At 43.3% G+C, this 10774-nt stretch overlaps 1 pseudogene across 1 annotated transcript; it reads left to right on the top strand.

Annotated features, from left to right (window-relative positions):
- Nucleotides 1–8260: 8260 nt before the first annotated feature.
- On the top strand, nucleotides 8261–9310 carry LOC308489269 (lamina-associated polypeptide 2, isoforms beta/gamma-like; annotated as a pseudogene). Its single transcript has 2 exons — nucleotides 8261–8795; nucleotides 9006–9310. The product of its transcript is annotated as a lamina-associated polypeptide 2, isoforms beta/gamma-like (transcript).
- The last annotated feature ends 1464 nt before the right edge of the window (nucleotides 9311–10774 follow it).

The following is a 10774-nucleotide window of genomic DNA, read 5'->3' as shown; positions in this document are numbered from 1 at the left end:
CCCTCCGCAACTAGAATGAAGTCAATGAGCTGCCGCTGAGCTCCCAGGTGGCCAGATGGCTCAGTTGGTTGGAGCCCAGGCTCTCAACCACGAGGTTGCTGGTTCAACTCCCCCAAGGGATGGTGGGCTGCACCCCCTGCAACTAACAACTGCAACTGGACCTGGAGCTGAGCTGCTCTCTCCACACCTAAGATTACAAGGACAACTTGACTTGGATGGAGCTGTTGAGAGTCCTGGGAAAAATACACCACTGTTCCCCAATAAAAAGTCATGGAAATACACATTGCTCCCCAATGAAGTCCTGTTCCCCTTTCCCAATAAAATCTTTTAAAAAAAATGTTGAAGGGGGAGTAGGTCCTTGAAAATTATACTATGTGTTTAAATCTGACATTTATGACTGTGTGAGCTTGGTTACATTTCTTACCTCTCTGAGCCTGTTTCTATGTCCTAAAAATGGGATAACATGGTTGCTATAAAAAGGAAATAAGAGAATAGATGTAGAGCAGCTAGCACATAGTTTGCTGGCTCCTAGCTCTCCTTGACGTCCCAGCCAGTGTAAGTCATTTCTCCTTTTTGGTTCTTACATTAGTCCTCAGATTCAACCCACATTTATTCAACACAGGCTCTGGGCTAAGTAGGGGCTTTTGCAAGTTTTGATGCGCTTGCCATTCTCCTCCACATTTCACAAATCAAAGTTGCAAGCTGTGCAAAGTGCCTGGCCCGGTGGCTGGCTGTTCAATCGTAAGGCTGCGATTTGAAAGCAGAGCTTTCAGTTCCAAGTCCAGTGATGCCAAGGTAACCTGGTAGACTGCGGATAGGAGTGTCTATGTGTAAGGTTTCTGTAAGGTTAAAAGAAGATGATAGGAAAGCCCTTTGGGAACTAGGAAGGTCCATGCAAATGTGGAGGCCTTGCAAGAGCCCTGGCCTGGGAGTGGTCTCTTAACTCCTCTCTGTCTCCAAATGTTATGACATGGCTCCCTGGGCTCCACTTACTGCCACACTTGTGTCCACAGGGGTGCGTTTACTTCTGGTTTATGTTTGAGGAAACAGAAGCATTCTGGAATATGATTCAGCTTCCCAGAATCCTGGCATCTCTGCTATTGTGTCTGCTTCGGTTCCAATCGCTAGGGGCTTCAGTTTCTTCACAAGTAATGTGCAAATTGTGCCGACTTCAACGGTCAAGGGAGATAACCTGCATATCAGGCTTTCTCTAGGCAACTGGTCTTTCCTGCTTGGAGGGCCTGGGTCCTCCAGTCCCAAACCTGGGAAGCCAACAACAAACCTTGCTTGTTCCTGCTACCCAAGGAATCTTTGAGATACAGTTTACAAACTTCTGAGGAGGCTGCATTTGATTTCTGTATCAAAAGACACAGTAGCCGCCCCTTATCCATCATTACTCTCTGTGGCTTCAGTCACCCTGGACAACCACAGTCCAAAAATATGTATTAGATGGAAAATTCCAGAAGTAAACCATTCCTGAGTTTTAAATTGTGCACCATTCTGAGTAGTGTGATGAGATCTCAAACCGTCTCACTCCATCCCGCGCAGACGCGACTCATCCCTTTGTCCACAGCAGCCACACACACCTGCCCATTCGTCACTCAGTGGCCATCTCCGTTGTCAGGTGGACAGTCACGGTCTCGCAGTGCTTGGGTTCAAGTCACCTTTGTTTTACTTAGTAATGGCCCCAAAGTGCAAGCGTAGTGATGCCCATAAAGTGCTTCTTTTAGGTGAAATGTATGCATGCATAGGAAAAAACATAGTATATATAGGGCTTGGTACCATCTGAGGTTTCAGGCATCCACTGGGGGGCTTGGAACGTATCCCCTGTGGATAAGGGGGTGGGACAACTGTACTATCAACAGGGTGAAAAGGCAACCCATGGAATAAGAGAATATATTTGTAAATTATATATCTGACAAGGGGTTAATATCAAGAACATATAAAGAAGACCTACAAGTCAACAACAACAAAATAAACAATTAGATTTTTAAAATGTACGGAGGACTTGAATAGACGTTTCTCCAAAGAGGACACACAAATGGCCAATAAGCCCATGAAAAGATGCTCAACATCACTAATCATTAGAGAAATGCAAATCAAAACCACAGTAAGATAATCACGTTACACCCATTAGGATACCTATTATTTAAACACAAAAGAAAAAGAAAAAAAGTTTTGGCGAGCATGTGGAGAAATTGTGCACTGCTGGTGGGAATGGAAAATGGTGCAGCTGCTATGGAAAACAATACGGAGATTCCTCAAAAAAGTAAAAATAGAATTACCATATGACCCAGCAATGCCACTTCTGGGTATAGACCCAAAAGAATTGACCGCAGAGTCGCAAAGAGGTATTTGTGCACCTTTGTTCAGAGCAGCGTGATGCCAAAGGCTGAAACGACCCAAGTGCTGATGGATAAATGGATAAAAAATGTGACACGTACATTCAGGGGAATATTATTCAGCTTTAAAAAGCAAGGAAATTCTGACACATGGTAAGTGAAATAAGCCAGTCACAAAAGGACAAATACTGTACAATACCATTTAGATGATGTACCTAGAGTCATCAAACTGATAAAGACAGAAAGTAGATTAGAGATTCCCAGGGCCTGGGGGTGGGGGAGGAGATGTTAGTGTTTAATGGGCAGAGTTTCTGTTTGGGATGATGAGAAATTTCTGGAGATGATGGTGGTGATGATTGCACAACAATGTGAGTGTACTTAATGCCACTATATTGTCACTTAAAAATGTTATAGTGGTGAATTTTATATTATATACATTTTACCACAATAAAGAAATTCTCATTACATATGATGGTATAAAATAATTTGCCAAAGGAAGAAAAAAACACCCCAAAACCTTTTCACTACTTTCCTGAATGATTTCCTATTTATTTGCTTCCCTATACAGCCCCAAACTGCAAGTTGCCTGTTTTCACTGTCTCGGCTTTCTCCTCCCTTCTCTCATAAATATGCTATGATCCCAATTTTCCCCAGCATTCTGTGGGAGCCGCTCTCATCAAGGTCAGAAGTGACCTTCACATAGCTGTACCCCAAGGTCAACCCTCAGTGTCACTGACGTGGACTTCCTGCTAAAGACCCTGCAGTCACATGTCTTTCAGGACACCAGCTGGCCCGCCCGCCTCTGGCCTCACTGGCTGTCCCCTCCGTCTCCATTGCTGATTCTTCCTCCTGTCCATGAACTTCTCATGTTGGAGGAACCATCCAACTACCCTCACCCTTTTTGTAATCTCCTTCCCCATCTCGATGCGGACAGCTGTCAACCGTGTATTTCCTGAATCTCAGATCCGTACCCCTCACCACGCGGAAGTCTATTGTGTATACATCTCAGACCTCACATGTCCCGCCCTGCCCCTCGTCCTGTGCCATTCCCAGCTGTGGCCCTCAGAACTGACCCATTTCTCATCAAATCTATTTTCCTGTCCTCTGGGCACCCATTCCCCCGCATTTCCGCCCCCACGTGAATGGGCAGGGGCGATGCTGCCCTTTCCAGACCTGGCCCACGGAAACCCAACACTTGACCCTCCACCCACCCAGGGTGATCTCAGAAGGCACCGGGTGAAGACAGCACAGCTTCTGTCAGCTGAGGCCCTGACGACTGATGGAGCAGAGCCCCACTCCACCTTGCGCCAACTCAACTTGATGTGTACGGACAATAAACTTCCATTAGGACAAGCCACTGAGGGTGCGGGTATGTCTTTCCAGCAGCTGGTATACGTACCTGTTCTGCGATCCTGGATGTGTCTGTTTGGCATCCGTTCATCACAGGGTCAATTAGTTTAACTATATTTTCTTGTTTTCTGTGTTCTTGATACTCTGGCTTTATGTGGCCTTCCTGACTGGGGAGACATTGCCCCTCCGAGGTCCAATCAATTCTTAGAGCACAGGGCTCCCCAATGCCCAGTATGCCTTTCATATGCAAACAACCCAGTGCAGACCTCACAGCTCCCGCCACCTCCTTACCAAACTCTCACATGTCCAATCAGTATTTCCCTGCCTGAATCAACCCAGGCCCAGCTACCAGACACCTAGGGACAGCCTCATGTCCCAAGGCCCACCGGAACTATTTAAACTAGCCAATCAGAACTGTTTGCTCTGCCCACATTGCCTTTTCTTTGGAAACCCCAGTGAGTACGCTGGCCTTGGCTTTGCCCTCATTCCTTTGGCCTCCTGGCCAAAACCTTGCGCTCCTCTTGGGCGCTGCGTGGCATAGTGGGCCCCCTCCTCTTGGGGACTAGAATGAAAACCTTCTTTGAATGGATTGGCCTCTCCATGTCTTCACTTAGTGACCTCCATAAATTAAAATTCTGAAGGAAACAAAGGAGATAGTAACTTTAACTAATACAGTGGCCACTCCACCCTCCTAGTTGCTGAGGCCCCAAACCTCGGAATCACCCCGGACTGTTCTGCTGTTACGCTTAGTATCCAGTTTGCCAGCAAATCCTTTTGGCTGTATCTTCCGAACATGCAGATATGCACCACTGCTCACGTCCCTGCTATTACCCCCCCACCTCTCGCTGGGTTTTGCAGTGGCCTCCTCACCGGTCTTCCTGCTCCTACACTTGATTCCTTTCAGATCCTTTAAAACCTAAACCAGATGATGTCCCTCTTCTGCTCACATCTTCCAATGACTCATCTCTCTCTGAGATGCCGACAGGGAGCAATAGGGTCCCACAGGGTCTGATGCTCCTAACCCTACCCCCCCCCCAACAATGTCGTCACCTCTGTCCTCACTTCCTACCACTCACCTCCTTGCTGTTCCTCTAGCACAGTTGGCTCCCTCCCCCACCTCCAGGTTTTTCAGATGTTGCCTGCTCAACGAGGCCCAGCCTGACCATCCTTTTGGCAATGGCAGCCTGCACCCTGCCATAGTCTGGAACTCTCAAACCCTGGGCTCTGCTTTTCCTTTTCCTGTAATGCTTATCACTGAACATCACATCGAACATTACGTGAATTTTTTGTGATGTCTATGGTTAGGTATCTCCCCCTTCACAAAAACACAGGCCATTCGTGGGATTTCTTATCTGGCGTGCAAATGTGCACCCCCAGCACACAGAACAGTGGTGAGCACACAGTAACTGCTCATAAGTATTTGCTTAATGAATGAAAGTCCTCGTGAACATAAACACTGACATGTGAAAGGACAGTGTTGGCCCTTCTTTTTCTTTTCCAAGGTCTGGAAGTCGGAGCCGGGGTCAGTTTTCACTGGCTCCACCTGCACACTCACCGACACACCAGGTTGGCACTCTGTATTTGACATCGCGCTGCTGAACATCTGCGTTGCCTCCACTCTGTGGGACCCACACACAGTGAAGCAACATCACAAGCCTGAACGCCTTTCTTTCTTTTTTTGTTTTTTTATTTTTTTATTTATTAGTTTCAGGTGTACAAGACAAGGTAATACTTAGACGTTCATCATTTATATCCCTCACACTGTGAACCCCCCTCCCCCCATCCACTATCCCTCCGACCTCACACTGAACCATTGAACGCCTTTCTTTCAATGTTGTGGGGGAGGCTCGCTTACCCCCTTGAACTTTCTTGCACATTTTGTCACCTGGGAACTTTAAGGCACTCCAGAGGTCATGACAGAACTGGTCTGAGGAGCTGCCAAACACAAGGAGTTTAATAAACTTCCAGGTGATTCCAAGGTGCAACCACGTTTGAGGAGCTCTAAGCCAATCAGTGCCAGTTAGAGAAGGTGTGGAGGGAGGAGGCTATTGAGCAATTATGGAGAGGAGCAATAACTAGGATAGTGAACAATGAGGCAAGCTGAAAAATCAGAAGGAAAAAAATGGCAAAATAAACTTAAATTTCAGCATATGCTTCTCTGTAAATGAAAAGCCGTATGTGTTTTTCCTGCTATGTACAAATGGGAAACTTCAATCTTTAGATGTTTTGGGAGAAAAATCTGGAGGAAAAAGCTGCTCAGTTGCAATCCAATTTCCAGGCACTTTTTTTCTGTGTCAAAGCCAGCTGCCTAAGAGGCAGCCAGAATGAGAAAACAAAGAAACATGTCCCAAATAAAAGAACAGGAGAAACCTCCAGAAATAGATCTAAGCGAAATGGAGGCAATCAACTTACCAGACAGAGTTTAAAACACTGGTTATAAGAATGCTTAAGACTTAGTGAGAATTTCAACACAGAGATAGCAAGCATAAAGAAGGACATAGAAACCATAAAAAAAAACAACAGTCAGAAAGAATACAATAACTGAAATGAAGAATACACTAGAAGGAAACTGCAGCAGAATACATGAAGCAGAGGATCGAATCAGTGATTTAGAAGACAAGGTAGCAGAAACCACCCAATTGGAACAGCAAAAAGAAATATAATAATAATAAAAATGAAGATAGTTTAAGGGACCTGGGGGACAACATCAAGCATAATAATATTTGCATCATAGGAGTACCAGGAGGAGAAGAGAGGGAATAAGGAAATGAGAACCCATATGAAGAAATAATGACTGAAAACTTGCCTAACCTGGTGAAGGAAATAAACATACAAGCCCAGGAAATACAGAAAATCCCAAACAAGAATTCAAAAACAGGCCCACAGCAAAACACATAATAATTAAAATGGTTGTCATGTGGGAGACCCTGCTCGCTGTGCCATTTGTCATGCGAGGTGGCCTGTGGGGTCTCTGGTCCCGCTCCCCACATAAGAACGCAGGGTATGGTGCGGCCAAAAAGGAACCCCCACGGAGCCATAGGTCGAGGCGTCATACCACTGTAGTCTCACTGGAGGCTGGCTCCACACGACCTGCAACCTGCTGTCCGCTTCTCTGCCTGCCAACCCACCAACCGACTCACCAACCAGCGCAGCCGCGGCAGTTATATCAGTGGCTAATTGGCTAACTGGTTACAGCTGATGGTCAATTAGCCACAGCCGACAGCCATCTACTACCCGAGCCAGCACCTTTCCACATGAGGCCGAGAGCCTGGAAACTGCTCTCTGGGACTCTGTGCCCACAATGGTAAATGTTAAAGACAGAGAGCGAATCCTAAAAGCAGCAAGAGAAAGATAACTAGTTACATACAAGGGAGCTCCCATAAGACGATCAGCTGATTTCTCAGCCGAAACTTTGCAGGCCAGAAGGGACTGGCAGGAAATATTCAACGTGGTGCAAAACAAGGGCCTACAATGAAGACTACTCTACCCAACAAGGCTATCATTTAAAATTGAGGGATAAAGAGCTTCCCAGGCAAGAAAAAGCTAAAGGCATTCATTAGCACCAAGCCAGTATTATAAGACATGTTAAAGGGATTGCTTTAAGCAGAAGAAAGGAGAAAACAAACAAATGAAGATCAAAACTACAAATAATAAAATGGCAACAACTATATATCTATCAATAATCACTTTAAATGTAAATGGATTAAATGCTCCAGTCAAAAGACATAGGATAGCAGAATGGGTAAGACAATAAGACCCACACATATGCTGTCTACAAGAGACTCACCTCAGACTGAAAGACACACATAGACTAAAAGTTAAAGGGACGGAAAAAGATATTTCGTGCAAATGGAAATGAGGAAAAATCTGGGGTAGCAATACTTATATCAGACAAAATCGATTTTAAAATGAAGGCTATAATAAGGGACAAGAAGGATATTAGATAATAATAAAGGGATTGATTCGACAAGAGGACATAACTTTAATAAACATCTCTGCACCCAACATAGGAGCATCTAAATATATAAAAACAGATATTGACAGACATAAAGACAGATCAACAGTAACACAATCGTGGCAGGGGACTTTAATACCCCGTTGACACCAATGGACAGATCCTCCAGACAGAAAATCAACACAGAAACAGCTGCCTTAAACGACACACTAGACCAGATGGATTTAATTGATATCTTTAGAGCATTTGACCCTGAAGCAGCAGAATATACATGCTTTTCAAGTGCGCACGGAACATTTTCCAAGACAGACTACATGTTAGGCCACAAAACAAGTCTCAATAAACTTAAGAAGATTGAAATCATATCAAGTGTCTTCTCTGGTCACACGGTATGAAACTAGAAATGATTACAAGAAAAAAACTGAAAAGCACACAAACATATGGAGGCTAAATAACACGCTACCAAACGATGAATGGGTCAATACTAAGATTAAGGAAGAAATCAAAAGATGTTATACCTTAAGACAAATGAAAATGAAAACACAACGACCCCAAATCTATGGGACACAGTGAAAGTAGTCCTAAGAGGGAATAGCATTGGAGGCCTACCTCCATGGCATTGCAGACCTACCTCAAGAAACAAAAGGCCGCAGGCACTAACAGCAAGGGGTCTCCGGCCTTCTCCAGCGATGAGCAGTGCCAGCCCACCCCAGTCCTTGGCTCTGGGGCAGCTGCTGTGGGCCACAGCTGAGCCACAGTTGGCAGGAAAGCCACAAAGAAAACTGATAAACCCAGACCAGAAGATAAAGATGATGTCGATATAACAGAACTCACTAATGAAGACCTTCTGGATCCGCTTGTGAAATATGGAGTGAATCCTGGTCCTATTGTGGGAACAACCAGGAAGCTATATGAGAAAAATCTGTTGAAAACTGAGGGAACAAGGAACAGAATCAAGATCTTCTACTTTTTTGCCAACAATTTCTTCTTCAGCAGAAAATACAGGACAGATTGGAGTCAGTGACTCTGACAGATACAGTGACAATGAGGAAGGTAAAATAGAGCACAAGCTTGAGAAGAGAGAATCACTAAAGGGCAGAGCAAAGACTCCAGCAACACGCAGGCAAAGAAGAGTTGAGCAAAATCAGGTGGATACTTCAGAACATTTTCGTATAGATGGTGCAATAATTTCAGAGAGTACTCCTCCCATAGCTGAAACTATAATGGATTCAAGCAACAAAACCTTAATTGTCAACAGAGTGATTGGAAATTTCAAGTATGCAGCTCCTATTCTGCCAATTACTGAATTCTCAGACATCCCCAGAAGAACACCAAAGAAACCATTGACAAGAGCTGAAGTGGGAGAAAAAGAGGAAAGAAGAATAGAAAGGGATATTCTTAAAGAAATCTTTCCCTTTGAAGTATCTACACCAACAGGAATTAGTGCTAGTTGCCACAGACTAATCACAGGGGCTGTAGGCTGGCCATTAGAACTCAGTGATTTTAGGACGGGGGAATTTTATTCATCTAAATATATTCCTAAGTATGTTCCCTTGGCAGATGTCAAATCAGAAAAGACAAAAAGGGATGCTCCATTCCTATGTGGATAAAAATTTTGCTGTTTGCTGTCGGGGTCATTTTTTTGGGGGCAGGGGGTCTGTGAAGCTATGAAAACCAACCAATGAAATCCGTTCTCTAAATTTCTTCCTGATGACCATAGAACTGCCAACTGCATAATATATTTTGGGCACACCCATCTTGGTCTCTTATTCTTAATAGCTATATAAAAAACATTTGTGTACACTTTTTGACTCAAGAGCTAAAAACAACGTGATTTCACCTCAATAAATGTGTTCCATTGAAAAGCAAAAGAAAGAAACAGACAAACAAATCTCACATAAACAGTCTAACTTTATACCTAAGGGATCTGGAAAAAGAACAGCAAACTAAGCCCAAAGTGAGTACAAGGAAGGAAATAATAAAGATCAGAGTGGAAATAAATGAAATAGAGACTGAAAAACAATAAAACAATACAAAAGATCGATGAAACCAAGAGCTGTTTTTTTAAAAAGATAAACAAAATTGACAAACGTTTAACCAGACTCATCAAGAATAAAAAAGAGGACCCAAATAAATAAAATCAGAAATGACAAAGGAGAAATGACAACCAACAGCACAGAAATACAAAAAAATTTGAGAAAATACTACAGGCAACTAACTATACACCAACAAATTGGCCAATCTGGAAGAAATGGATACATTCCTAGAAGCATACCAAGGCTGAATCAAGAAGAAACAGAAAATTTGAACCGACTGATTACCACCAACAAAATCAAATCAGTAATGAACAAGCTGCCAATAAGCAAAAGTCCTGGACCAGATGGCTTCACAGGTGAATTTTATCAAACATTCAAAAAATAATTAACACCTATTCTCCTCAAACTATTCCAAAGAATTCCAGAGGAAGGAAGGCTCCCAAGCTCATTTTACGAGGCCACCATTACCCTGATTCCAAAATCAGACAAAGACGTTATGAAAAAAAGAAGACTATTAGGCCGACATCCCTGATAAACAGAGGCAGAAATCTTCAACAAAATCTTAGCAAACTGAATTCAGCAATATGTTAAAATGATCATACACCACGATCAAGTGGGATTCATTTCTGGTGTGCAAGTTTGGTTCAACATCTGCTAATCAATTTACATGATACACCACATAAACTAAATGAAAAATAAAAATTACGTGTTCATATGATTGGAAAAAAATCATGATTTTCATATGGTCATATCAATAGATGCAGAAAAAGCATTTGAAAAAATCCAGCAGCGATTTATGATAAAAACTCTCAGCAAAGTGGGAATAGAAGGAACATAAGTCAACATAACAAAGGCCATATATGACAAACCCACAGCTAACATCATACTCAATGGGGAAAAGCTAAACACATTCTCCTTAAGATCAGGAACAAGGCAACAATTCCCACTTGCACCACTTTTATTCAACATAATATTAGAAGTCCTAGCCACTGCAATCAGACAAGAAAAGAAATAAAAGACATTCAGATGGGAAAGGAAGAAGCATTACTGTCATTATTTGCAGATGACATACCATATATAGAGAACCAAAA

Source organism: Rhinolophus hipposideros (genome assembly GCF_964194185.1).
Source record: "Rhinolophus hipposideros genome assembly, chromosome: 20".
Taxonomy (NCBI): Eukaryota; Metazoa; Chordata; class Mammalia; order Chiroptera; family Rhinolophidae; genus Rhinolophus; species Rhinolophus hipposideros.
This window is presented reverse-complemented; position numbering and strand designations above follow the sequence as displayed.